The following is a 26,439-nucleotide window of genomic DNA, read 5'->3' as shown; positions in this document are numbered from 1 at the left end:
AAGGGAGGAGCACCTTCCTCAAGATGAAGGGGCGGCAGGACCTGCTGCACACGCAGCTGAAGATCCACAGCGCGTTGTCGCTTGTTGGTGCCTCGCTAGACCCAGGGTCTATAGATGGCGCCTGTCATCCCTGCAGATGACTGAGAGCCAATATTGCCGTAGATGGCTCTTGTCTAGGGAACTGGTCAGTCACATATGGTTCCTGCTGCAGGATTTGGTGCCACAGGGAAATGGAGGGCATCCACTGCCAGAAATCATGAAAGTGACCTTGGAGCTCAATTTTTATGCCAGTGGCTCCTTCCAAGATTCTGCAGGTGACCTGTATGGGATCTCACAAGCTGCCACACACAAGTGTATCTAGGAGGTCATGGATGCCATCTTCTCGAAGGTACAGGAATTTGTGCATTTCACCTGGGATCAGAAAAGCCAGGAAGCAAAAGTGCTGGGATTTGGGCAGATCTCTGGTTTCCCACAGGTGCAGGGTGCTATCAACTGCACTCATGTGGCGCTCAGATCTCTATGGCAACAAATGGTCAACTATGTCAACCACAAAGACTTCCATTTGCTGAATGTTCAGCTGGTGTGCAACCACCACAAACACATCCTGTAGGTCTGCGCACGATTCCCATGGAGTGTCCACGACTCCTACGTCCTTAGGTCACAGATCCCTGACATCTTCCAAGGTCCAGAGGGGCTGCAGGGTTGGCCCCTCGGGGACAACAACTACCCATAGATGAGGTGGCCGATGATGCCCATGCAGCAGCTTCAGACTGTAGCAGAGCGAGGGTGCAATGAGGGTCATGCCGCAGCCTGGACTATGGATGAGCACACTATAGGCATTTTGAAAATGAGGTTCTAGTGCCTCGACAGGTCTGGTGGAGCACTGCAATGCAATCCCCAGTGGGTGTTTCACATCATTGTCGATTGAGACGCATTACACAACCTGGCGCTGCAATGGGGAGGGAGGAACTGGCTGAAGAGGAGATGGAAGAGCTGCATGTCTCCTCCGATGAGGCGGATGTCAAAGGGGATGACGATGATGAGGTCCTTGAAGGTGAGGATGCTGGTGATGAGGCCATCACACAGGCCAGATGAGGCAGGCACCTTGGGAGGCACTCACAGCCACAAGATTTGTGGAGGATAATGATGAGATACAGTGAGGACAGTTCTGATATCCTCACCTTGGATCTGTGAACATTTGGCTCCTGTGTGGCTGATAGCAGCGCACATACCCTCAGTGCTCAGGCTCATGTCATGGAAATGCAGCGGAGGCCCTAACAGTTGCTAGATTCCTGGAGGATGATGACGACATGCAGTGAAGACACTCCATAGATCTTCACATTGCCTCTGTGAATGTCTGACTGCTGTTTGGCCCAGGGCAGCTCACTTGCACTCTGTGATCAGGGTCATATCATGGAGATGCAGCCGTGAAACTTTAAATGCACCTGATCCTTTGTCTGCCTTCAGCACCTGACCCCTTCAGGAGCACAGCATCACTGGTCACAGATGCTGACGAGATGGGGAACCAGCCGCAGCTTAATGGTGTTGAGAGGACACAGAGAGAATGACGGAGCCTGCCCACTACATCCTGCAACAATGACAAGCACCATCGAGGTGCAGGCATCAGTGATGTGTCCAGGGAATGTGAAGCCAGACCATCACTTTGGTTTGAAAATTACACACTGCACAGGGATGAGGCCCTGGACTGAGACACCTGCCTTTACTTTGTGCAGGAACCAAGGTTTCACATCTGAGTGACATGAACATGCTTATCAGAACAAGTCGCCATTGGCAAGGAGATATTCTTGGGAGTTTATTTACAATAGTGAACATTAAGTACAAGTGATTAACACTGTGCACTGTGCTGTGCAACTATATCTTCTTAATCTTCCTAACCATGCTGCTATGTTTTGGTGCTCCCCTGACATCCACAGCGGACTACTATGCCCTGTCTGTGATGACCTTGGTGGGTGTCATCTGGAGGGCAGAAAACTGGAGGGCCCCAGCCTGCTTTCTGGGTTCTGCTGTGTGGCACTGGCTACATCTGCTCAGACTGTGAAGCTGGAGCTGCTGGGGTCACAGGCAGTGGGGATTCGGATGGGCCGCTCACTCCCAGAGTCATCTGGGTGGATGGCCCTGGAGTGTGCACCTGCTGATCCCTATGGGTGCCCGAGGGCCCCTGGCTGACTCCTTGAGGAGAAGGGAAAACTGGAGTAAGATTGAGCTGCCTGTACTCCTCTTGCGTTGACACTGTTGGAGGCCAACTATGGCGTCAGTGGTGGAGTTCAGCTGCGCAGCAGTGCAGGACTGATGTCCTGGACCAAGGTCTCCATGGTGGCTGCCATCCTACCTTGGTCCGTTGGTGTGCAGGCGCTATCACCGAAGGACTCCTCCATCGTGCCTTGCAATCTGAGGAGTGCAGTGGACATCCCTTCCTGATGTTCCCGAGCTTGACTTTGCAGCTTCAGCAACTGAAGTATGACCGAGTCCAGAGGATCCTTATCTGACTCAGACTCAGCAGATTTATGGCCTCCAGCAACCCTCCAAGTGCTGGAAACCTGCAGCCCACCGCTTGCTGTGGATCAGACAGTGCAATGTTCTCACCAGGATGCTCTAGAACTAGGTCCCACAGAGGTGTGTGTCTCTGCACTGGTGGACGGTGTGGGTGAGCGCTGTGACGGGTCTTCAATTAAGGTGTCATCAGATTCTTCTTCTGAGGTGCCTTTGGGGCATGAGTTGAGGATCTGTCTCGTGGACCCCCTCAGCTGCTTCCCAGATGTGCCTGCAAAAGTAAGGACAGATAATTAGTGCATGGCAGGGGACTGCAGAATGGGGGAACTGACTCACAGCATGGTTGTCTGATGGATGTTGCACTGCTGGATCCTCACTTGGTTGAGCACCGCCGACTTCACCGTCAGCACAGGAACGGTCCAGAACGTCGCCGGCCAGCTGGATGGCTCCATTTTCCAAATCTGTTGGGACCTAGATCTCAGGCATTCCTCGACCAGTCTGCAACCTTTCCCTGTTGTGTGCCAGCTCATCCTGTATGAATAGAGATGGAAAGTGTGTGAGCAGGATGCCTATCAGGCCAGATGATAAGGATGACTGGCATGTGTAGGTGGTGAGTGGTGCCATGGATGGGATGAAGACACGATCCTCAGGGCAGATGAAGGTGTGTGTGGGAGAGTGAATGGTGATGTCCCTTGAACTGGCAGTGAGTGAGATCCCTGTGGGTATGTGATGGGCTTGTGAGTGTGTTTTTTTTTAATTCATTCATGAGTTGTGGGCGTCACTGGCTAGGCCAGCATTTATTGCCCATCCCTAAATGCCATTGTTCAGAGGGAATTTTTAAGAGTCAACCACATTGCTGTGGGTCTAGAATCACATGTAGGCCAGACCAAGTAAGGATGGCAGATTTCCTGCCCTTAAAGGACATTAGTGAACCAGATGGGTTTTTACAACATAAAAACAGAAAATGCTGGAAAAACTCAGCAGGTCTGACAGCATCTGTGGAGAGAGAAACAGAGTTAATTTTCAAGTCTGCACGACTCTGAAACCCACAGCAAAATGAAGAGTCATACAGACTTCAAACATTAACTCTGTTTCTCTCTCCACAGATGCTGTCAGACCTGCTGAGCTTTTCCAGCATTTTCTGTTTTTATTTCGTGTTTCCAGCATTCGTAGAATTTTTTGCTTTTATCTTAGGGTTTTTACAACGATTGGCAATGATTTCATGGTCATCATCAGACTTTTAATTCCAGATTTTTATTGAACTCATGGTGGGATTCAAACCTGGGGCCCCAGAGCATCACCCTGGGTCTTTAGAATATTAGTCCAATGATAATGCCATTGTGGCACCACTGTGTGTGAGTTGAGAGTGACGAGAACAGTGATTTAGACCGGCTGAATGAAGGAGATCATTCATCGTCTTCCTGCACTGGGTGACTGTCGTCTTTTCCAGGGCATTGGTGCCCACCACCGCTGCCACAGCCTTCCATGCTGGATTGGTGACCTTGCTTGCTGGTCTTTGCCCAGAGTGGAGGTAGAGGACTTCACTGTGGGCCTCCACTGTGTCCGGTAGGCGCCCAAGGGAGGCATTGCTAAACTTGAAGGCAGCCATGACTTTCCACCAGCTTCCAATGCCTCAGAGGGAGCTATCTCTGTGCAGGGGTGGCTTTTAAATTTGGCGCCCGGATTACTGAAGGCCTGAGGCGACAGCGGGGCAGGCAAACCAGAGGGCCACCCTGCCAGCGATCCGGCATGTTTCCCAGGGATGCATTATTAATGAGGCGGGACGCATTGGGAATGGGATGATATGCTGCGAAAATCCCGCCATTGCGGTCGGTGGGTAAAACATCCTTTTTCCTGCCCGCTACCGCACTTTGTGCAAATCTGGGCCGATTCTGCCCTTTGTGTTGTCAGAATCACTGTGCATGCAGTTTTCTTTTGAAGTGAAATATCTGATTCACATTCTGTATATGGCTTAAGTGCCAAACCCAAAGGTTCAAGGATTGCCTCCTCTTGTTGGGTTTTAACGTGTTGAAGCAGAATGAGAGAATGAGGGCTTGAGAGGCCTCAAACTCAATTCAGAGCTCCAGTAAAATAATATCACTTGATGTAATCAGTTTCTGAGCTTCTGCCCAAGGTCGCTCATTGAGAGTTGTGAGTCATCTTTTTCTTAAAGCCCTAAGATTGCACATTGGAATATATTTCACATTTAACTGCCTCACCATTTACAGGTAACTATACTTAATTCTTCTCTTACATAACTTCTTACACAGGAACAGGGAATAAGTACGTCTCAGATTATTTTTCTTCCTCACAGTTTTCATCAGGATTGATATCACTGTGGAATGAGGCAATTTGTGCCATCTTGCTCCATTTTCCTCAACAGAATATACGTTCTGCTGCTGGAAGAGGTCCCACCTCATGAACCCACAGCAAAATGCATCCAGCTCACCATGAACATGGTTGGCAGATTCAAGGCACAGACTTCTCTGGGAACAGGAATCACCCCCCTCTCACCCCTTGGATTATGAAGCAAGCATCTATCAGGACCTTGATCCAAAGATGCAGTCCAATGAGGTAGGCCCACAGAATTTTTTAACGCTTATTCTCAGGATTTGCCACCAACCATTATTGCCCTTGAGGGTGTGATGGTGAGCCTTCTACTTGAACTCCTGGCAGTTTGTGTGGCAATGATATTCTCACAATGCTGTTAGGTAGGAAGTACCAAGATTTTGATCCAGTGGCGGTGAAGGAACAGTGATATGGGTCCAAATTATAGTGTATGACCAGGAGGGGAAACTGGCAGTGATGGTGTTCACACGTACTTGCTGTTCATGTGGTGGTTGAGTTTGTGGGTTTGGGAGGCGCTGCCAAAGAAAGCTTGGTGAATTGCTTCATAATGAAATGGATTTAATTTACTCTGTTATTTTCAAATGTTGGGTGTGTTTGGATTTATTAGTTATGATTTTATATTAATGGTCCCTGGTTCTAGTGTCACCAAGAAACACCTTCTCTATGTGTGCCCTATCAAACCTTTCAATAATTTTAAAGACCATAACCAACTTACCCCTCAGTCCTCTCTTTTCTAGGGAAAGGAGTTCCGGCCTGTTTAACCTTTCTGATAATTATAGTCTCTCCATTTTGGTATCATTCTAGTGAATTTATTTTGCATGTTCATAAGTCTGTTTTTATCCTTTTTATAATGTGGAGATGTCTGAAGCCATTGTCTTCAGTCCCTGCCACAAACTCTGTTTCCTAGCCAACATCCCCATCCCTCTCCTGGCAACTGTCTGAGGGTCAAGAAGGCAATCCATAATTTTGGTGTCATCTTTGACTCTGATGTGCTTCTGACCACATATCTACTCCCTCACCAAGATCACATACTTCCACCTCCATAGCATCATCCAACTCTGCCTCTTCCTCAACATATCTGCTGCTGAAACCCTCATTCATGCCATTGTTATCTCTAGACTTGCATATTTGAATGCTCTCCTGGCCGGCCTCCCATTGTCCACCCTACATAAACTTGGGTTCATCCAACGCCCTGCTAACTTGTGCTACATACATCACCCCTGTGCTTGCTGATTTCCAAGGCTCCCAGTCCAGCAATACCTCAGTTTTAAAATTCTCATCCTTGTTTTTAAATCCCTCCATGGTCTCATCCCTCCCTATATCTGTAGCCTTCTCCAGCCCAAGAAGCCTTCAAAATCTTTGTGCTCTCCAATTCTGGCCTCTTGCACATCCCAATTTTACTTACCCAACTATTGGCAGCCATGCCTTCAGCTGCCTAGGTCCTAAGCTCTGGAATTCTCTCTCCGCTTCTCCATTTCTTTCTCCTCCTTAAACATGCTCCTTAAGATTTACCTCTTTGACCAAGCTTTTAACCACCTGTCCTAACATCTCCTTATGTGGCTTGATGTCCAATTTTGTTTGATAACACTCGTGATGCACCTTGGGATGTTTTACTGTTAAAGGTGGTAGATAAATGCAAGTTGTTGTTATTGATAGTGATCAGAACTGTTCATGGTACCTCAATTGTCGTGCAACCAGGGTTCTATGCAAATTTAATAAAACTTCTCTGCCTTTCAATTGCATTCCTTTAGAGATGAACCCCTGTGCTTTGCTTGCTTGGTTCTGGCCTTATTGATCTGTGTCACTTCTTTAGTGATTTGTGCATCAGTACCGACAGATCCCTCTGTTCCTCTACCTCATTTAGGTACTTACTTTCCAAGGAGTATGTGGCCTCATTATTCTTCCTACCAAAATGCACCATCTCACACTTAGCTATAGTGAAGTTCATTTGCCAATTACAAGCCCATTCTAAAAGATTATTAATGTCTTCCTGTATTTTGTCGCAATCCTCCTTTGTATTAACTCCACCCCCCAATTTGATGTTGCCTGCAAAAGGCAAATGTTGAAATTGTAACTGCAATTCTGTGTCCAAAATGTTTATAGCCTGAATTATTCCTGGCTCTGCACTGCCATTTTACATGGGCGGGCCAATTAAGGCCTGCCAAGCGCAATATGTGAGTTGTAGTGCTCAGCGCTACCTGTGCGGGCGGGGGGAGGAGGGAGAGTCGTGCCCAGTGCTCTTTTGTGCATGCGCATTAAAGAGTGCTTCAATCTCATGGTGCTGTCTCAGGGAGATTGAAGGGATTGTTTAAAAAAAATCTGAAAACATTAAATATTTAATGAAACATGTCCCCTCATGTGACTGTGTCACGTGATATGGAACATGTTTTTATTTTTCATAGAAACTTTTTATTTAAGTTGTAAAAGCTTTAGGAAACCTCATCCCACTCATGGATGAGGTTTCCTAAAAAACACAAAGTTGAAATGAATTACTTTGTTAATGGCCTTGATAGGCCTTTCAATTATCGACGGGTGCACAGCTGTCCGGCGCGTGCCCGCCGAACGAAATATCACGAGACAGCGTGATAACTTCGTGACGCACACCCGACGTCACTTTACGTTGCAGTCTGTCGGGCCCGACCTCACACGCCAAGAGTAAAATCCTGGCCTATGTAAATGGTGAACAACACTGATCCTTAGCGAACACCACTTTCCACCTTTTGCCAATCTGAGTAAATACCATTAACCGCCACACTCTGTTAGATAGCCAACTTGCTAACTATTCTGCTGCTTGAATCCAAATACACATGCTCTGACTTTGGTTATGAGTCCATTATGCCATACCTTATTGAGGGTTTTTTGTAAATCCAAATACATTACATACACTTCTTTCTGCCACCTCTTCAAAGAGTACAATGAGGTTGGTCATGCATGATTTTCCCTTTTGGAATCTACACTGACTACTGTAGTGTATTCTAAGTTTATAGATGTGTTTTGATTCCATCTTTGAGTAAGGATTCCATTAATAATCCTACCACCTATATTAAGCTAATTAGTTATAAATTTGTGTACTGCATTTTACCAGTCTGTCAATTTTTCCATGAAAATCCCATATCCATTGGCTTTATTTATATGTATTGTGCCTGTTACAATATTTAATACTAATGCTGATTACGTTGATAAACATGGTGGGAATCAAAGCCATTCGTTATTACCCTTTTTATCTGTAAATTAAGTATAATCTACTGGCTATAATTATATCTAAGGGAGAAAAAGAAATTAATTGACCTTTGCTTCTCTCTTGTAATAGACAATTACATGCTTTTGCATTGTTTAGATTCATTTTAATGGCACATATTGTTAATTTTAATTGTTGTCTGGAATGTTAATTTATTGCAGTATCTAGTCTCACCCTAGTGCAATATGTCCTCAGCAAGGTAATTATTAGGTTATAAATACGTTACAGTTTATCGTGGTATAAGATTTTAAAAGAGGAACACTAATTAAAATCACAGCAGAGCTGGAAGGCCTATTGAGGTTTTGGCCAATTATGCTTGTCTCTTGGCTGGGGAGTGTTTATGCTAATTGACAAGGCTATAGACACTGAAGTGAACAAGCATATTTGTTTTCAATCTGCGCTCTTCACTCAATTTCACTTTGTAAAAAAATTAGAGTCAGAACAAAATTGGTACTAGGACCTTGGGGAAGCCAAGGTGTACATAAACCTGTACATAAAGCTGTGGTAGTTTCATGGCATGGAGTTTAACTTTGTAAAGTGTAGTTACTCAATCACCTTTTTTGCTATTAAAAAAAATGTACAATATACAAAAATGCTTCAATGAACTGGCTTGGGGTTCACTTAAGGATGGTGGGCAGGCTCTTGTGGGCAGGCCTAATCAGCCTCTGAAACCTTGAGCAGTACCACTGGGAAAGTTGGGCCCTGCTGAGGCAGGTCAGTGACTGCGAGACGGCCTTGGACAGGTCACGTAAAAATGACAATCTATGGGGCCGAGGGCAATAGTTCCTGCAGGACGGAGGGGAAAAACCTCCGGGGAAAATCGTTGTGGCTGTGGTGACTGATTTTCATCCACGTGGCCCCCTCTTTCGATCATGAAGCCTCTGGCTCCAATGCTCCCCTGGGCTGCCGCAAGGAGGCTGCATGAATGAAGCAAAATGCTAATAGCTTTGAAAAATGGCCCGTTATTGGGCCTTAATTATGCAAATTGGCTTCCTTCCTCTATGGAACAGGCAGCTAGTTTGCCTTGTAGCCCGTTGTTGGGAAACTTACCTGGCAGTCGAACAGCGATTGGAGTGCCATCCCGGCATGTCTCATGCTATTGAACTGCTCCCCCTCTGACATCCCCACTGCCTCTGTTCTGACTACCCAGGGACTGGTAAAATTCTGCAGCAATGGAGAGGCAGATCTGAGAATGCGTATGAGAATACATGCTCAGTCTTTGCAAAAGTAAATAATTTACACCTTGAGTTGTTCTGACAATGGCTTTCTTTTAATCTAGATGTGAGGAGGCCAGTTGTCTGCAAGTTGTCTCTCAGTATTTACACTATTAAATTGGGCTCTCTCATCTATTGTAGAAATAAAAATGGGGAGAAATGTAAAATGGGTTGTCAGCTCCTTATTGCAAGCTTTACAGTATCTACAAAACTCATGGATCTATCCCATGTGCTTGTGAAGAAGTATAAATGCTGGGAACCATCTCTAGGTCACTGACCTCTTATAATCTGGATTAAGACAAGACATTTTAGGCTACTCATACAGCATACATGATTTTTCTTTATGTTGCTATTTTCATTATTGCTTCTTTGACCTTTTTAGTTTTTTTTAAATCATGGACCTGACTTATGTGAGAAAATAAACAAAAGTTACAGTAAACAAAAAGACCCTATTGCCTCAACTGTGGACTCAACCTTACCCCCTAAACGAGGGCCCTACATAAAGATTCATTGTGGCTGGTCTCCACAGATTGCTGACTAGAAACTTCAGAACATTCATTCATCCAGCCTCAAATCTTCAATATCCTACATTGGGCGGGTGGTCTCCACAGACACCGCTCTCACTTTTAGCACCAGGAGCGTTGGGGAGCATTTAATTAACTCAGTCTATACTTTTACTAGAGATTGAGTGATGAGGAAGTAGTCAATTTAAAATTGCTGCTAAAGGGAAAAGGATGGAGTTTCGGAGAAATGTCTTTACACAGAAATTAGTTAAAGCATTGAGTGATTTGCTGCAGGAAATAGTTGAGGCACAGGGAATTGAATCTCTTCAGAGAAAAGTAAACATTTGAAGGAGGGGTACGTACAGGGTTATAGGCAGAATAGCAAGCTTTGTGGTTTAGTTTTGGATTGCTCTAACAGAGCTAAAACAGACATGATGAGTAGCAGTTAATGCCCTCCTCTAAGGTGAGTTTGGAGGTGGGGGGGTATTTAATTGGGCAGGAGGATGCCAGGTGAGGGCCCGCTGCCTTCCCACCTCTGCCCTGATTAAGTTCAAGGCAGGAAGGCCTGTGGGCTTCCTGCCCCAAAGCCAATTGAGATCCTTAAGTAGGCAATTAATGCCCACTTAAGGGCCACATCTTGCTGCCACTGGCAATTAACCAGCAGTGGACAGGGGACTCACCATGTGGGGAGCCTGAAAAGCTAAACCTTGTTGGGTTTGCTTGTGGGCTCTTGGGGGGTGAGAGGTGGGGGGTGGGCCGTCGGTAGTAGTCTCTCAATCAAAGGCCAGATTGAGGGTAGCCGGATGGACAGCCACTCCTCCTGCCCTTGTCCTTGACTCCCTTCCCATCCTCCCACGATCCCCATGCCAGCTTCACTCACCTGTGGCCTGGGTCCCTCGCTAAGCTTGGGCCTCTGGCAGGTGCAGAACCACGAGATACCACCGCTCCCACTGCCACTGCTTGCGATGCGCAACTGTCAGCTTCTAATTGGCCAGCAGCTGCCGGGGGCGGGTGTGGGGTGGGCAGTGGGACTTCTGTCCCCGGGTCCTTGATCCTGGGAAAGGCCCACTGCTAGCTACTTAAGTGCCTGATTGCCACTGAGCACCTAATGTGGCAGGCCTTCCCCAAAGGTGGCAACACAGGACTTTCGCTGCGCCCCAGCTGATGGGCAAGACCCCCGTTGCCTGGAATACATACTACCCGATGGGTGAAATGACCTTCTTCACTGTCAACTTCCACTGTTCTGTGATGTTTTTCACTTCCTATCCTATTCCCAACCAAATCCAAAACAAAAACAGAATTACCTGGAAAAACTCAGCAGGTCTGGCAGCATCGGCGGAGAAGAAATCAGTTAACGTTTCGAGCCTTCATGGCCCTTCAGCAGAACTGAAGCATAGTTAGAAGAAGGGAGAAATATAAACTGGTTTAAGGTGGGTTGGGTGGGGGGGGGGGAGAGAGACATTGAGGGTGTGGTGATTGTGGAGATGAGCAGATAATCGAAAGATGTCACAGACAAAAGGGTCAAAGAGGTGTTGAAGGTGGTGATATTTGTCTAAGAAAAGTGCTAATTAAGAATGGAAGACAGGATATTCAAAGTACAGCTCTAGTGGGGGTGGGGTGGAAAGACTAACGAGGTTTTAGTTTTAGATTTAAAAATAATGGAAATAGGTGGGGAAAGAAGAATCTATATAAATTATTGAAAAAAAAGGTGGGGTGGGGGGTGGGGGGAGAAACGGGGTGGGGATGGGGGGAGGGGGAGTTTAAGATCTAAAGTTGTTGAATTCAATATTCAGCCCGGAAGGCTGTAAAGTGCCTAGTCGGAAGATGAGGTGCTGTTCCTCCAGTTTGCGTTGAGCTTCACTGGAACAATGCAGCAAGCCAAGGACAGACATGTGGGCTAGAGAACAGGGTGGAGTGTTAAAATGGCAAGCGACAGGGAGGTTTGGGTCTTTCTTGCGGACAGACCGCAGGTGTTCCGCAAAACGGTCACCCAGTTTGCATTTGGTCTCTCCAATGTAGAGGAGACCGCATTGGGAGCAACGAATGCAGTAGACTAAGTTAGGGGAAATGCAAGTGAAATGCTGCTCCACTTGAAAGGAGTGTTTGGGCCCTTGGACGGTGAGGAGAGAGGAAGTGAAGGGGCAGGTGTTGCATCTTCTCCGCCGATGCTGCCAGACCTGCTGAGTTTTTCCAGGTAATTCTGTTTTTGTTTTGGATTTCCAGCATCCGCAGTAGCTTTTAGCTTTTTGTTTTTACCCAACCAAATCCAGCTCCTTTGTGAAGGAATTAATCAATGTGGCAACAATTGTTTTTGCTGGACAACTGTACCACACACCCACCTCATACTGAGAGAGAAAAAAAGTCCTCTCATCTTGTCAAATTGAAGCTTGTAATTTGAAACCTGCTTCATTTAGATCTGTGATCACAGTTGAAACAGCCAGTTTACTTTATCTGTGCCACTGAGCCTCATTTGCAATGAATTTAAGTTCAGCTCACTTCTTGTAACCGTAAGCCCTGGTCTCACCCTTGTTACTCTTTGCTAAACCCACATCCTCAGATCAATATCTTTCCTAGGACCTTTGGGTGATTCTATTGCAGTTGAAAGTAATTAGAGTTTAAATGCAAATTTGTTTGGACACTCCTCAAGGAAAGACTTGTTGCTTGTCTGCTTATTTTGCCATTGTCTGTATGTAGATGCATATAACCAGTTTATTTTACAAGGATTTAGTGGCATTAATCATTTTCATACCATCCTACTCCTCCAACGCTGGAAGCTATGTCCAAACCCAGCTCAGAATCCTATGAGGGAGGATTGTAAGACTTTATCAGGTGAATGGAGAAGATTCCATGGTACTATTTTGAAGAAGAGCAAGGGAGTTCTCCAAGGTGTCACTAACATAGAGGATTTGATCATAATCTCATAGCTAGTAGTAGGAGCTTGCTATAGTGCAAATTGGCTGCCATGCTTTCTATATTAAGAGTGACCACGCTTCAAAAGTAATTCATTGGTTGTAAAGTGCTTTGTGATGACCTGAGGTTGTGAAAAGTGCTATATAAAATGAAAGTCTTTCTTTTATAGAAGCAGCCTGTGAAATGAGTTTGTCCAGCCTCAACCAATGGGCACTGGCCCACAGCATAAAACTGTCCACAAAGCAATTGTTAACTGGCAACCTCACATGGGGGTGGGGGCTGCAAGGGATCACTATGTGAGAAGTAGGAAAATATGACACTGGTGTGGACCTATCTTTTGAAGAGACAGGACTTTAATAGAGTAGAATTAATGGTCTTTCAAAGAGCACCCCATTCTGCACCAATGTGACGTTTGTATTTCTTGTTGGGTGGGATTGTTGGGGTCTCAGGGGCTGCTTTTCCTACTTCCAGCCCCCTCTGCGGGACATGGAGCGTCCGGCTCTGACGGCAACTGCCTGCATTGCTAACGGCAAAATGCTGGTGGCCTCATAGGATTCTGAGCCGGGTTTGGACACAGCTTCCAGAGGTCGAGGAACAGCATGGCACGAAAATGGTCAAAACCACCCAGTACTTGTAAAACTGCGCATCTGCCTACAGACAACAGCAGAATAAGCAGGCAAGCAACTAGTCTCACCTTTGGGAGAGTCCAACCAAATTTGCATTTAAACTCCAATCATAAAATGGCCCTTAAACCACCGAATTTTAAATTCTTTGTGATAACAATTCAAGTTTTCAGCATTATAAGGAAATATGATTTTCAAAGCTTTGTAGTATAGGCATCTTAAAATATCTACTATATCCTTATACTATCAACCCATAAAATCTCACTTGGCAGACATCTATTTAGATATTTAAGATAGTAGTTAAGACAATACAAGAACATTTATGAGACATTTTTATTAATACTGTTGCAGGTCAGTGTCAGTGAAATTAATCAGAATATGACTCAGCTACTCTATTACCAGTGGTTATAAAATAAGAAGGGTCTTTCCAGCCAACAACACTGGGGGAACCTGTAGCTGAAAAAGTAGATGGGCCATATTTTTAAAAATAATTTCTTTTGTTGTTTGAAAAAAGCTTGTGGTGCAATTATTCCAATTTACTTGTGTTCTAGATTCTTGTCAGACAAATGACCTCTTCCATATAAATCATACTGAAAAACCAGCCTTACTTTCATGATCAGACGTGGCCAACCTCTTAGGACCTATAATTTGTGATAAAATTAGTGAGCACTTACATGGAATTTCGTAGAACTTACAGCACAGAAACAGAGGCTATGCCAACGTTTATGCACCATATATGCCTTCTCCCACTCTACTTACTTCATCTCACCAATGTTCCCTCAAATGTTTTTTGGAGCATGCGGGCAATTTATTTAAGTGTGCAGGCCCTTTAAGTTATTTTTGCGTGGCCGTTCGTAGGTGTCAATGTAAAGGGACTGACTAGAGCGTGGCTGACATGGGGTCTTTCCCGTTGTGGTGCAGTCATGCAGCTGCGCAGTTTAGAGGGAATATTGACCTTACCCCATTGACATATCCTTAGATGTTTCTTCTGAATTCCTTATTGGATTTATTAGTGACCATCTAATAGTTACAGCCCCTAGTTTTCGACTCCTCTGCAAGTGGAAACATCTTCAGTTTTCTACTCTATCAAACTCCTTTATATTTTTGTAGACTTTTATCTGGTCACCTCTCAGTCTTCTCTTTTTCAGGGAAAAGAGCCCCAGTCTGTTCAGGCTTTTCTGACCATTGTGCCCTCTCGTTCTGTGATCTTTCATGTTAATATTTTTTTGCATTTTGACAGTCAGTCCACCCCTGACTCTGTTATCAAAATGGCTGACAAGGGCTATGCTGGTGTTATCTGGCATACCAACGTCCAACTTGCAGAGGCTGAGCACCAGCCCTCAGACACTTCTTCCTATCTCCCCCTGGACTTTGACCCCATCACCGAACATCAAGCCATTCTCTACTGGGCTGTCACTGACCTCTTCCCCTTTAGAGATCTTTCCTCCAGAGCTTCCCCCAACACTGTACAGCCTGCTTCTACCTCCTTCCCAAAATCCATGCACAGGACTGTCCTGGTAGACCCATCGTGTCAGCCTGTTCCTGCCCCACAGAACTCATTTCTTCCTATCTTGACTCTATCTTTTCTTCCCTTGATCAGTCTCTTTGCACATACATTTGTGATTCTTCTCGTGCTCTACGTCATTTCAACAATTTCCTGTTTCCTGGTCCTAACTGTCTCCTCTTTGCTATGGACATCCAATCCCTCTACACCTCCAACCCCACCTACAACTATTTTTCCAGTACATCGATGACTATATCAGTGCCGAGAGCTTCCTGTTGTCGTCTGGACTCCCAGTTTCTCAATCTCCATCACATCTGTTCTGATGATGCTACCTTCCACAACAACATTTCTGACATGTCTTCCTTTTGCCTCAGCCAAGGTTTCCCCCAGCTATGGTTAACAGGACCCTCAACAGTGCCTGACCTATTTTCCGCACTTCTGCCCTCACCCTTTCCCCTCCCTCCCAGAATGACAATAGGGTTCCCTTTGCCCACACTTTCCACCATGCCAGCCTCCGCATTCAAAGGATTATCCTCCCCTATTTCCGCCAGCTCCAGCATGACGCCTCCACCAAATACATCTTCCCCTCACCCCGCTTGTCAGCATTCCATATGGACCGTTCCCTCCATGACAGCCTGGTCCACTACTCTATCAGCCCCAAAACCTCAAGCCCTTCCCATAGCTCCTTCCCATGCAATTGCAGGAGGTGTAACATCTGCCCCTTTGCTTTCTCCTTACTCACTGTTCAAGGTGCCAAACACTCCTCTCAGGTGAAGCAGTGCTTCACTTGCATCTCCTTCAATTTGGTCTATGGCATTCGCTGCTCACAATGTGGTCTTCTCTACATTGAGGAGACCAGATGCAGACTGGGTGACCACTTTGCAAAACATCTTCGCTCAGTCTGCAAGCATGACCCCAGCATTCCTGTCGCTTGCCAATTCGACATACCACCTTGCTCTCGTGCTCATATTATTGGTGGCAGTGGAAGTGATCACACTAACTTGAATTTTTTTTTGTGACTGGATCCTTCCAGGCAGCCTTGAGCAATTGTTTTTGTTATATCAGTCAGGCAGTAACTGACCACTGTATAAAGAAGGTGATTAAAGCTCTTTTAACACAGGCTTGGCAGCCAAGTTTTATCATCTGGGAGGACTTCCCAAGATACAGGGAACAATTGACAGTATACCTGTGACCCTGAAAGCCCCATACAACAATTTCTTCAAATGCATTAATCGAAAGTGATTTCATTCCATCACGCTAGTGTGTGACACCAATCAATTTATCCTGAATGTCCGGGAATGCCCAGTGTCCAGGAGGCTATTATAATGCACAATACAGTCCACCATACAAGCCTTCAATGATTCAGAACTGTGCATCAGGATTAATGTTGCCTTTAAGCTGTGTGGGTGCATAGCAGTGCAGCGCTCAGGAATGTGCCATGCAGGGGACACAACCACCGCACAAGCAATGTTCTCTTTAAGATGCGTCCATGCATGTTAATCTTAAAGGGACTGCACAGTGCAACGAACCAGCCATGCACAGCAAACAGAAGTTAGAACTAACATTGATCAGAATGGCTGATTGGTGATTGCTCATGACTAAAGACATAATCCACAGACAGAGGGGCAGTAGATATGTAATGGTGTCCATGGAGCAGCGAGAAGATTAATGGTGTAGAGCATCCATTTCCTGAAGTCTCCTTTTAGGTGCTTGGATGCACCTAGAGGAGCCTGGCAAGTCTCTTCAGAATTATTGCTGTTTGCTGGATGCAACATAATATTATTATACAGAAAGGATTACTTTTGAAGAGGCGAAGAGGATGACAATGAATAAGTGGAAGGTGACACTCAATCCCCGCAGTAGGAGGAATTGGCAAGAGATTTATCAGAATACAGTTGATTCCTTTCAGTAAACAAAAGCAGAATAAAATTCTATTGTTTTCATGGCCAGTTAGCCTCACACTCTAACTCTGTTATTAACACTTACATTTCCCAAGACATTTTCACTTATTCATTCGTAGGAAATTTACTGGCAGCGTGTGAGTGGCCCAGTGAAGGAGTGGAGCTTTGAGGCTTTGGCTCGAGAGGCTTCGGCGAGCAGAGGCTGAGGATGAGCTTGCTCCCAGTGGGGTAGGGCCGGGTAAGTTCCTTTAAGTAAATTAGGAGTAGGTAATGGAGGCAGCAGTTTGGGCAGTCGAGTGCTCCGAATGCAGCATGTGGAAAGTCTGGGACAGCACAATTGTCCCTGATGACTACACCTGCAAAAGATGCATCCAGCTACAGCTCCTGACAAACTGAGTTAGGGAACTGGAGCTGGAGCTGGATGAACTTCAGATCATACGGGAGGCAGAGGCAGTAATAGACAGGAGTTTCAGGGAGACAGTCACCCCTAAAAGTCAGGAGGCAGGTAGCTGGGCGAATGTCAGGAGAGGGAAGGGGAATAGACAGAAAGAGCAGAGCACCCCTGTGGCCGTTCCCATCAACAATAGGTATACCGTTTTGGATACTGTTGGTGGGGACGACCTACCAGGGACAAGTTGTAGTGGTCGCATCTCTGGCACCGAGGCTGGACCCTCAGCTCAGAAAGGAAGGAGGGAAAAGAGGAGAGCAGTAGTGATAGGGGATTCGATAGTTAGGGGGACAGATAAGAGGTTCTGTGGGAGAGATCGAGAATCCTGGATGGTCTGTTGCCTCCCTGGTGCCAGGGTCCGTGATATCTCGGATCGAGTTCTCAGTATTCTCAGGAGGGAGGGTGAGCAGCCAGATGTCGTGGTCCATGTAGGGACCAATGACGTGGATAGGAAGGAGGAGGAGGTCCTGCAAAGAGAGTTTAGGGAGTTAGGTGCAAAGTTGAAGGACAGGACCTCCAGGGTTGCGATCTCAGGAGTGCTACCCGTGCCACGTGCTAGTGAGGCTAGAAATAGGAAGATAATGCAGCTAAATACGTGGCTAAGGAGATGGTGCAGGAGGGAGGGCTTCATGTTTCTGGACAATTGGGCTCTGTTCCAGGGAAGGTGGGACCTGCTCCGACGGGACGGTTTGCACCTGAACTGGAGGGGGACTAACATCCTTGCGGGTAGGTTTGCTAGTGGTGCTCCTGGGGGTTTAAACTAGATTTGCAGGGGTAGGGGAAGCAGAGTGTTAGAGCAGATAGTGAGGTGGAGGAGGATAAAGGTCAAGCGAGGAATGCATGTATAGACAGAAATCAAGGGTTTGTACGTGATAGAAATGTTCTAAGGTGCATCTATTTCAATGCAAGGAGTATTGTCGGAAAGGCAGATGAGCTTAGGGCGTGGATTGGCACGTGGGATTACGACATTATTGCTATTAGTGAGACTTGGTTGCAGGAGGGGCAGGACCGACAGCTCAATGTTCCGGGGTTCCATTGTTTCAGACGTGATAGAGAGGGAGGGATGAAAGGGGGAGGAGTGGCATTACTAGTCAGGGAAAATATCACAGCTGTGCGTAAGCAGGGCAGCCTGGAGGGCTCATCTACAGAGGCCATATGGGTGGAGCTGAGGAACGGGAAAGGTGTGACCACACTAATAGGGTTGTATTATAGACCGCCCAATAGTCAAAGAGAATTGGAGGAGCAAATCTGTCGAGAGATAGCAGACCGATGTAAGAAACAGAAAGTTGTGATAGTAGGAGATTTTAACTTTCCATATATTGATTGGGACTCCCATACTGTAAAAGGGCTGGATGGCTTGGAGTTTGTCAAATGTGTTCAGGAAAGTTTTCTAAATCAATATATTGAGGTACCAACGAGAGAGGATGCAATACTTGATCTCCTATTAGGGAACCAGACAGGTCAGGTGACAGAAATATGTGTAGGCGAACATTTTGGGTCCAGTGACTACAATGTCATTAGTTTTAAGTTAATTATGGATAAGGATAGGCCTGGTCCTCGAGTTGAGTTTCCAAATTAGAGAAAGGCCAATTTTGTGGAAATGAGAAAGGATCTAGGAAGAGTGGATTGGGATAAGTTGTTTTCTGGCAAGGATGTGTTCAGTAAGTGGAAGGCATTCAAAGGCAAAATTTTGAGAGTGCAGAGTTTGCATGTTCCTGTCAGGATTAAAGGCAAAGTTAACAGGTGTAGGGAACCTTGGTTTTCAAGGGATATTGACGATCTGGTTAAGAAGAAGAGAGAGGTGTATAGCAGGTATAGGCAACAAGGAGCAAATGAGGTACTTGTAGAGTATAGAAAATGTAAGAAAATACTAAAAAAGGAAATCAGGAAGGCAAAAAGAAGACATGAGGTTGCTTTGGCAGATAATGTGAAGGTAAACCCGAAGGGTTTCTACAAGTATATTAAGAGTAAAAGGATAGTAAGGGACATAATTGGTCTCCTTGAAGATCAGAGTGGTCGTCTATGTGTGGAGCCTCATGAGATGGGGGAGATCTTAAACAGTTTTTTTGCATCAGTATTTACTCAGGAAACTGGCATAGTGTATAAGGAAGGAAGGGAAACAAGCAGTAGTGTCATGGAACATATAGAGATTAAAGAGGAGGAGGTGCTTGCTGCCTTACAGTGAATAAAGGTAGATAAATCCCCCGGGCCTGACATGATATTCCCTCGGACCTTGAGGGAGACTAGTGTAGAAATTGCAGGGGCCCTGGCAGAAATATTTAAAATGTCCTTAGCCATTGGTGAGGTGCCGGAGGATTGGAGGGTAGCTCATGTTGTTCCATTGTTTTAAAAAGGCTCCAAAAGTAAACCAGGTAATTACAGGCCAGTGAGCCTGATGTCAATAGTAGGTAAATTATTGGAAGGTGTTCTGAGAGATTGGATATACAATTATTTGGACAGCCAAGGGCTGATTAAGGATAGTCAGCATAGCTTTGTGCGTGGTAGGTCGTGTTTAACGAACTTTGTAGAGTTTTTCGAGGAGGTTACCAAGAAAGTAGATGAAGGAAAGGCTGTGGATGTTGTCTACATGGACTTTAGTAAGGCCTTTGACAAGGTCCCACATGGGAGGTTAGTTCAGAAGGTTCAGACACTTGGTATCCATGGAGAGGTTGTAAACTGGATTTGAAATTGGCTGTGTGGGAGAAGACAGAGAGTGGTAGTGGATGATTGCTTCTCAGACTGGAGGCCTGTGACTAGTGGTGTGCCTCAGGGATCTGTGCTGGGACCATTGTTGTTTGTTGTCTATATCAATGATCTGGATGATAATATGGTAAATTGGATCAGCAAGTTTGCTGATGACACTAAGATTGGAAGCGTTGTGGACAGCGAGGAAGGCTTTCAAAGCTTGCAGAGGGATCTGGACCAACTGGAAAAATGGGCCAGAAAATGGCAGATGGAATTTAATGCAGAAAAGTGTGAGGTGTTGCATTTTGGAAGGACAAACCAAGGTAGGACATACACAGTAAATGGCAGGGCACTGAGGAGTGCGGAGGAACAAAGGGATCTGGGAGTTCAGATACACAATTCCCTGAAAGTGGCGTCACAGGGAGATAGGGTTGTAAAGAAAGCTTTTGGCATACTGGCCTTCATAAATCAAAGTATTGAGTATAGGAGTTGGGATGTTATGGTGAGGTTGTATAAGACATTGGTGAGGCCAACTTTGGAGTATTGTGTGCAGTTCTGGTCGCCCAACTACAGGAAGGATATCAGTAAGATTGAAAGAGTGTAGAGAAGATTTACTCGGATGTTGACGGATCTTCAGGAGTTGAGTTACAGGGAAAGATTAAAAAGGTTAGGACTTTATTCCTTGGAGCGTAGCAGAATGAGGGGAGATTTGATAGAAGTTTACAAAATTGTGAGAGGTATAGACAGAGTAAATGCGAGTAGGCTCTTTCCACTTAGATTAGGAGAGATAAACACGAGAGGACATGGCTTTATGGTGAAAGGGGAAAGGTTTAGGGGGAACATCAGGGGGAACTTCTTCACTCAGAGAGTGGTGAGAGTGTGGAATGAGCTGCCATCTGACGTGGTAAATGCGGGCTCACTCTTAAGTTTTAAGAATAAATTGGATAGATACATGGATGGGAGAGGTCTGGAGGGTTATGGACTGGGTGCAGGTCAATGGGACTAGCGGAATAATATTTTGGCACAGACTAGAAGGGCCGAATGGCCTGTTTTTCTGTGCTGTAGTGTTCTATGGTTCTATGCTTCTATGGATCCTCATCTGAGTGTTCGCTGCCGACCTCACCATCGCGCAGGCACGGTCCGCATCCTCATCAGTCAGAGCAATGGCACGTTCCTCAAAGTGAGTGAGTGACCTAATAAGGGCCACTCCACCCCCGGTCTTGGGCCTCTCCCTGTTGTTGTGAGCCAGCTTCTCCTGCATGAAAAGAGATGGAGAGAGTGTGAACAGGATACATGGCACTGTGTGGAATGTTTGTGTGGTGAGCGGAGACATAGACGGGATGAGGACGCGAGCTCCAGGGGATATGAACCTGATGGAGATGTGAGGGTGTGTGTGAGAGTTAGTGGTGTCGTCCCTTGAGGTGTGAGATCCCTGTGGATGTGTGATGGGTTTGTGAGTGTGTGAGTTGAGAGTGATGAGAAGAGTGACTTGCCCTGGCGGAATAGATGAGACCATTCATCCTCTTCCTGCACTGAGTGGCTGCCCTCTTTTGCAGGGCGTTGGTGCTGACCACCGCTGCCACTGCCTCCCATGCTGGATTAGTGACCTTGGTTACTGGCCTTCGCCCAGAGTGGGGGTAAAGGACATCGTGGCGGCCCTCCACTGAATCCACTACGCACTCGAGGGAGGTGTCTCTAAATCTGGGGGCAGCATGTTTCCTCCCTTTGGCAGCCATCAGTTTGCAGCAGCTTCCTATCCCGTGAAGAGTGCTCGCTCTGTGCAGGGGCGGCCTTTAAATATGACACCTGACTTACTGAAGGCCTGGGGTGACGATGGGGCGGGCGAATGAGAGGACAGTGACCCGGCCTGTTTCCCGGGAATGCATGGTTAATGAGGTGGGATTGGAACAATGCGGCATGAGAGCCCGCCATTGTGGGCAGTGGGTAAAACATTCTTTTTCCCACCCGCTACCGCACTTAGTGTGAATCTGGAATGATTCCGCCCTGTGCCCCGACCAGTAGGAACAGCCTTTCAGTAGCTACCCTATCAAGCCCAGTCAGAATTTTGTAGCTTTCAATGAGAACACCTCTCATTCTTCTAAACTTCAGGGAATATAGGCCCAATTTACTCAGCCTCTCATCATAGGACAACCCCCTCCTCTCAGGGACCAATTTATAGTGAATCTTCGCTGTGCCACCTCCAATGGAAGTATATCCTTCCTTAACTATGGAGACCAAAACTGCACACAGTATTCCGGATGTAGTCTTACCGAAACTCTGTACAATTGTAGCAAGACTTCTTTATTCCTGTACTGCAATCCCCTTGCAATAAAGGCCAAAAATATGAAAATTAAAATAAATCATGATTTATGGAGAGGTGGCTTAAGTATAGGTGGGTGGCTGTATTTTTGTGGCATTGTATCCCAGCATGAGTCAGCGCCTTCAGGAGAGAAAACTGGTAAAAAAAAGAACAAGTGTTGTAATTACTCCAACTCAGTTCCCTCAGATACTAAACAAACTTGCTTCCGAAAGAATGAGCTGTGGTGTTTCATCTCCTTGGAAAACTAGAAACCAGCTTGAGTTTTAATTATGGAACTGTTATTAAATGCACCGAAAGGCTCATCCAACTCATAAAGACTGAATGAAACAGAATATTCACACGTGTATAATTTTTTTGACATGGTGGTGAGAAAATCACATCTTGCAAGGGTATTTCCATCGCAGTTGGTCTGCTTAAAGTACATCATAATAAGTGAATTAATCTTAACCAGTGGAAAGGGTTGGATTAGATGTTTCCTTTGTCCAGTTATAGGCTTTGTTACAAGTGAGCTCTAATACTGCTTGTGACTGTTATTGCAAGCCAGTCGGCCCTTGGCTTTGGAGATGGCAGATGTGTACAGCTCCCTGTAGGGGTCTGCTCGTCTGAAGGCCAAACAGCAAATTTCTCATTTCCGTTCAATGCTGAAGTGTCTAATTGCTGCTTAGTTTCACCAGTCAAGTAATTCACACCAATGTGCTAAAAACAGCCACTAGTAGTTAAGCTTCCATTCAGAGTCTGGTGAACAATCCTGACATTTTATTGCAGGCCCTGTTTCTACAGCCTGAGAAGAATCAGGTTTCCCCTCGAATGGGCAGCCAATCTTCGGAAAATTACATTTGAAAGCCTGTGAGAAACTAGGAAGAGTAGCTTAAGTGCCAGCCTCTACTGGACGATATTTCCCAATGATATAAATACCTGGCAATAAAATTAAAATTACATCCACCCTCTGAAATCAGATCAAAATTGGAATGTTTCCTGTGCTACACGATCAAACATGGACATTTACAGAATGTAGTTTACTTTAGCTAACCAAATGAAGCTGTGTTAAGACTTTCCTGACGTTCTAGGCATTCGGAAGTCTATTTGTTTAAAAATTGCCTGCTCAAAGGCTGCAGCTTGATGAGGTTAAAGAGATACTCCAAGAAAGATCCTATTGATTTTAATTATGGAGAAGCAGCCCAGGGGGAGAATGGATTTTTGCTGTTTGCTTAGCTATTGCTGCTGAAGTTTTTTCATTTATATATGTGTGTAATCTCAGATAGAATCAGCTACCCCCTTATCAATGTAGTAAGTTGCAAAAAGGCTTTAGGCCTTTAATTGCTCTAAATAAAGTGTTCAACGAAATAAAAACTGGTAACTGGAAATCACTATTAATGCAATATTTAACATAAATATTAATTCTTTTTTGAGAGTTCATCGATAAGCTGCATGTTCATTCAATGAAACAGAAAGTGACTGAATTTTCTCTTATTTGCTCATTTATCCCAAACAAATTGGAATATCACTTCCATTTTCAGCTACTGTATTATTGAAGCGAAGGCTTAATTCATCTTGATAAAACGTAATCCTATTTTGTTGCTTTTTTACTTGTTCTTGGGATGTGGGTTTCACTGGCATTTATTGCCCATCCCTAATTACCCTTGAAAAAGTAGTGGTGGTGCACCACCCCCTTGAACCGCTGCAGTCTATGTGGTGTAGGTACATTCCCTCTAAAGGGAGTTCCAGGATTTTGTCCCAGAGATGATGAAGAAATAGCAATATAGTTCCAAGTCATGGCTTGGAGGGAACTTGTAGATTACTGGTTAGTTCTTCTAGCCAGTCGAGGTCACAGGTTTCTAAGGTGATCCTGGAGAAGCCTTGTAGATAGAAGCCATCTGATGTCATAGTTTGCCAGTGATGGAAGAAGTGAATGTTTAAGGTGTGATGGGATGGCAATCAGGTGGCTGTTTTCTCCTGGATGGTGTCGAGCTTCTCCAGTATTTCTGGAGCTGCATTCATCCAGGCGAGTTGGAACTATTTCATCACACACCTGGCTTGTGCTTTGAAGAGAGTGGACAGATTTTAGGGTGTCAGGAGTTGAGTTATTTGCTGCAGAATACCTAGCTTCTGATCTGCTCTTGCAGCCACATTGGGCTGGATTTTCCTATGGGCTTCCAGACTCTGATATTGGGATCAAATGGGAGTCCTGGACCAGCACTTGCTGACAGCTAGACTGGCTCAGAAATCTTCTGTGACCTGGGCCGCTAATTATCCTCCTCATTTCCCCCAACATCCAGCTGTGAATGGTGGTAGACAATGAAAGAACTAACAGGATCACACAAAGGAGGAGGAGGTGCAACAAATATCCCCATCCTCAATGATGGGGACCCCAGAGCATCAGTGCAAAAGATAAGGCTGAAGCATATGGTGCCATCTTCAGCCAGAAGTGCTGAGTGGATGATCCATCTCGGTGCCTTCTCCAGAGGTCCCCAGCATTACAGGTGCCAATCTTCAGCCACTTTGATGGAAAGGGTCCTCGACAGTACTATCAAGCCACACTTAAACAACAATAATCTAGACCCTGATGCTCAGTTTTTGTCCTGCCATGTGACTCAGCTCTTGACATCATTGCAAACTTGGTCCAAACACGGACAAAAGGGCTGAACTCAAGAGGTGTGGTGAAAGTGACTGCCCTTGACATCAAGGCTGCATTTGCCTGACTGGCATCAAGGAGCCCGAGTCAATGGGAATCATGGGGAAAACTCTCCACTGTTTGAAATCATATCTAGCACAAAGGAAGATGGTAGTGGTTGTTGGAGGTCAACCATCTCAGTCCAGAGCATCACTTCAGGAGTTCCTCAGGGTGGTGTCCAAAGCTCAACCATCTTCAGCTGCTATCAATAACCTTCCCTCCGTCAGAAGGTCAGGAGTGGCATGTTCGCTGATGATTGCACAATGTTCAGTGCCTTTCGCAACTCCTCACAAAAGTACCGTAGCCATAAGAGCAGGTCAAAGGCTGGGAATTCTGTGGTGAATAACTCACTGCAACATTAATTACCTCATGGTGAATGGGCTTCTAAGTAGCAATGATTGTAACATGATTAAATTTCTCATTCGGTTAGAGAGTAAGAAGTGTGGGTCTAAGACTAGCATTTTAAACTTAAATAAAGGCAATTACAAGGGTTTAATCACAGAGCTGGCTAAAGTGAACTTGAAAATTAGGTTAAAGGGTAGGACAGTAAAGGGTAGACAGATATATAAGAAGATATTTCATAACACTCAGCAAAGACATATTCCAGTAAAAAATGGTAGGCTCTAGGAAAAGGATGCACCATCCATGGCTAACCAAGGAAGTTAAAGGTAGTATCAAATTGAAAGAAAAAGAGTTCAATTCTGTGAAGATTAGTAGTAGGTCAGAAGACTGGACAGAATTTAAATACCAGCAAAGGCTGACTAAAAAATAATGAGGGAGAAATTAGAGTATGAGAGAAAGCTAGCTAGAAATATAAAAACAGTAAGAGTTTCTACCAGTTATTAAAAAGGAAAAGGCTAGTTAAAGTGGCATTGGTCCCTTAGAGGGTGAAATTGGGGAATTAATATTGAGAAACAAGGAAATGGTAGAAGTGTTGAATGGGTATTTTGTGTCTGTCTTCACTGTAGAAGACATAGGGCTGGATTTAGCCAATGTCATTGTTCCTTCATACTCAAATATGTAAATGTGTGAGCTGAAGTGAAAAGCAAAAGAATGTTTGAATAAAACTATGAATATGTCAACATGGGTGCATCATTTTGCAACATGTATAGTTATGACAATATTTTTAAACTAAAAGTTGGCACTCATTTATTTTTGTCTTTGGAATCATATTGTTTACTGCAGCGACGGGAGGCTGAATTACAGGGTGTGTAAATAAGGGCTCAACCTGTCCTAACATTAATGTGTGACAGGGCAGTGGTACCATACGTGGCAGTGAAATCCATATGTTCTACTAAACTACACATATTGATAGTTGCCTTGATAATGGATGTGTTCAGCCAAGTTAAGTAACAGAGATCTTTCTATAATGACCTGTGGCTCAGTGGCAATTTTAAAAATACTCTTTCAGGGATTTGGGCATCGTAGGCAAGGCCAGCACTTGTTGCTGATCCCTAATCGCTCGTGAACTGAGTGGCTTGCTAGGCCATTTCAGAGGGCAGTTATGTGTCAACCACAATGCTGTTGGCCTGGAGTCACATGTAGGCCAGACCGGGTAAGGA

The sequence above is a fragment of the Cetorhinus maximus genome, chromosome 1 (assembly GCF_964194155.1).
Source record: "Cetorhinus maximus chromosome 1, sCetMax3.hap1.1, whole genome shotgun sequence".
Taxonomy (NCBI): Eukaryota; Metazoa; Chordata; class Chondrichthyes; order Lamniformes; family Cetorhinidae; genus Cetorhinus; species Cetorhinus maximus.
This window is presented reverse-complemented; position numbering follows the sequence as displayed.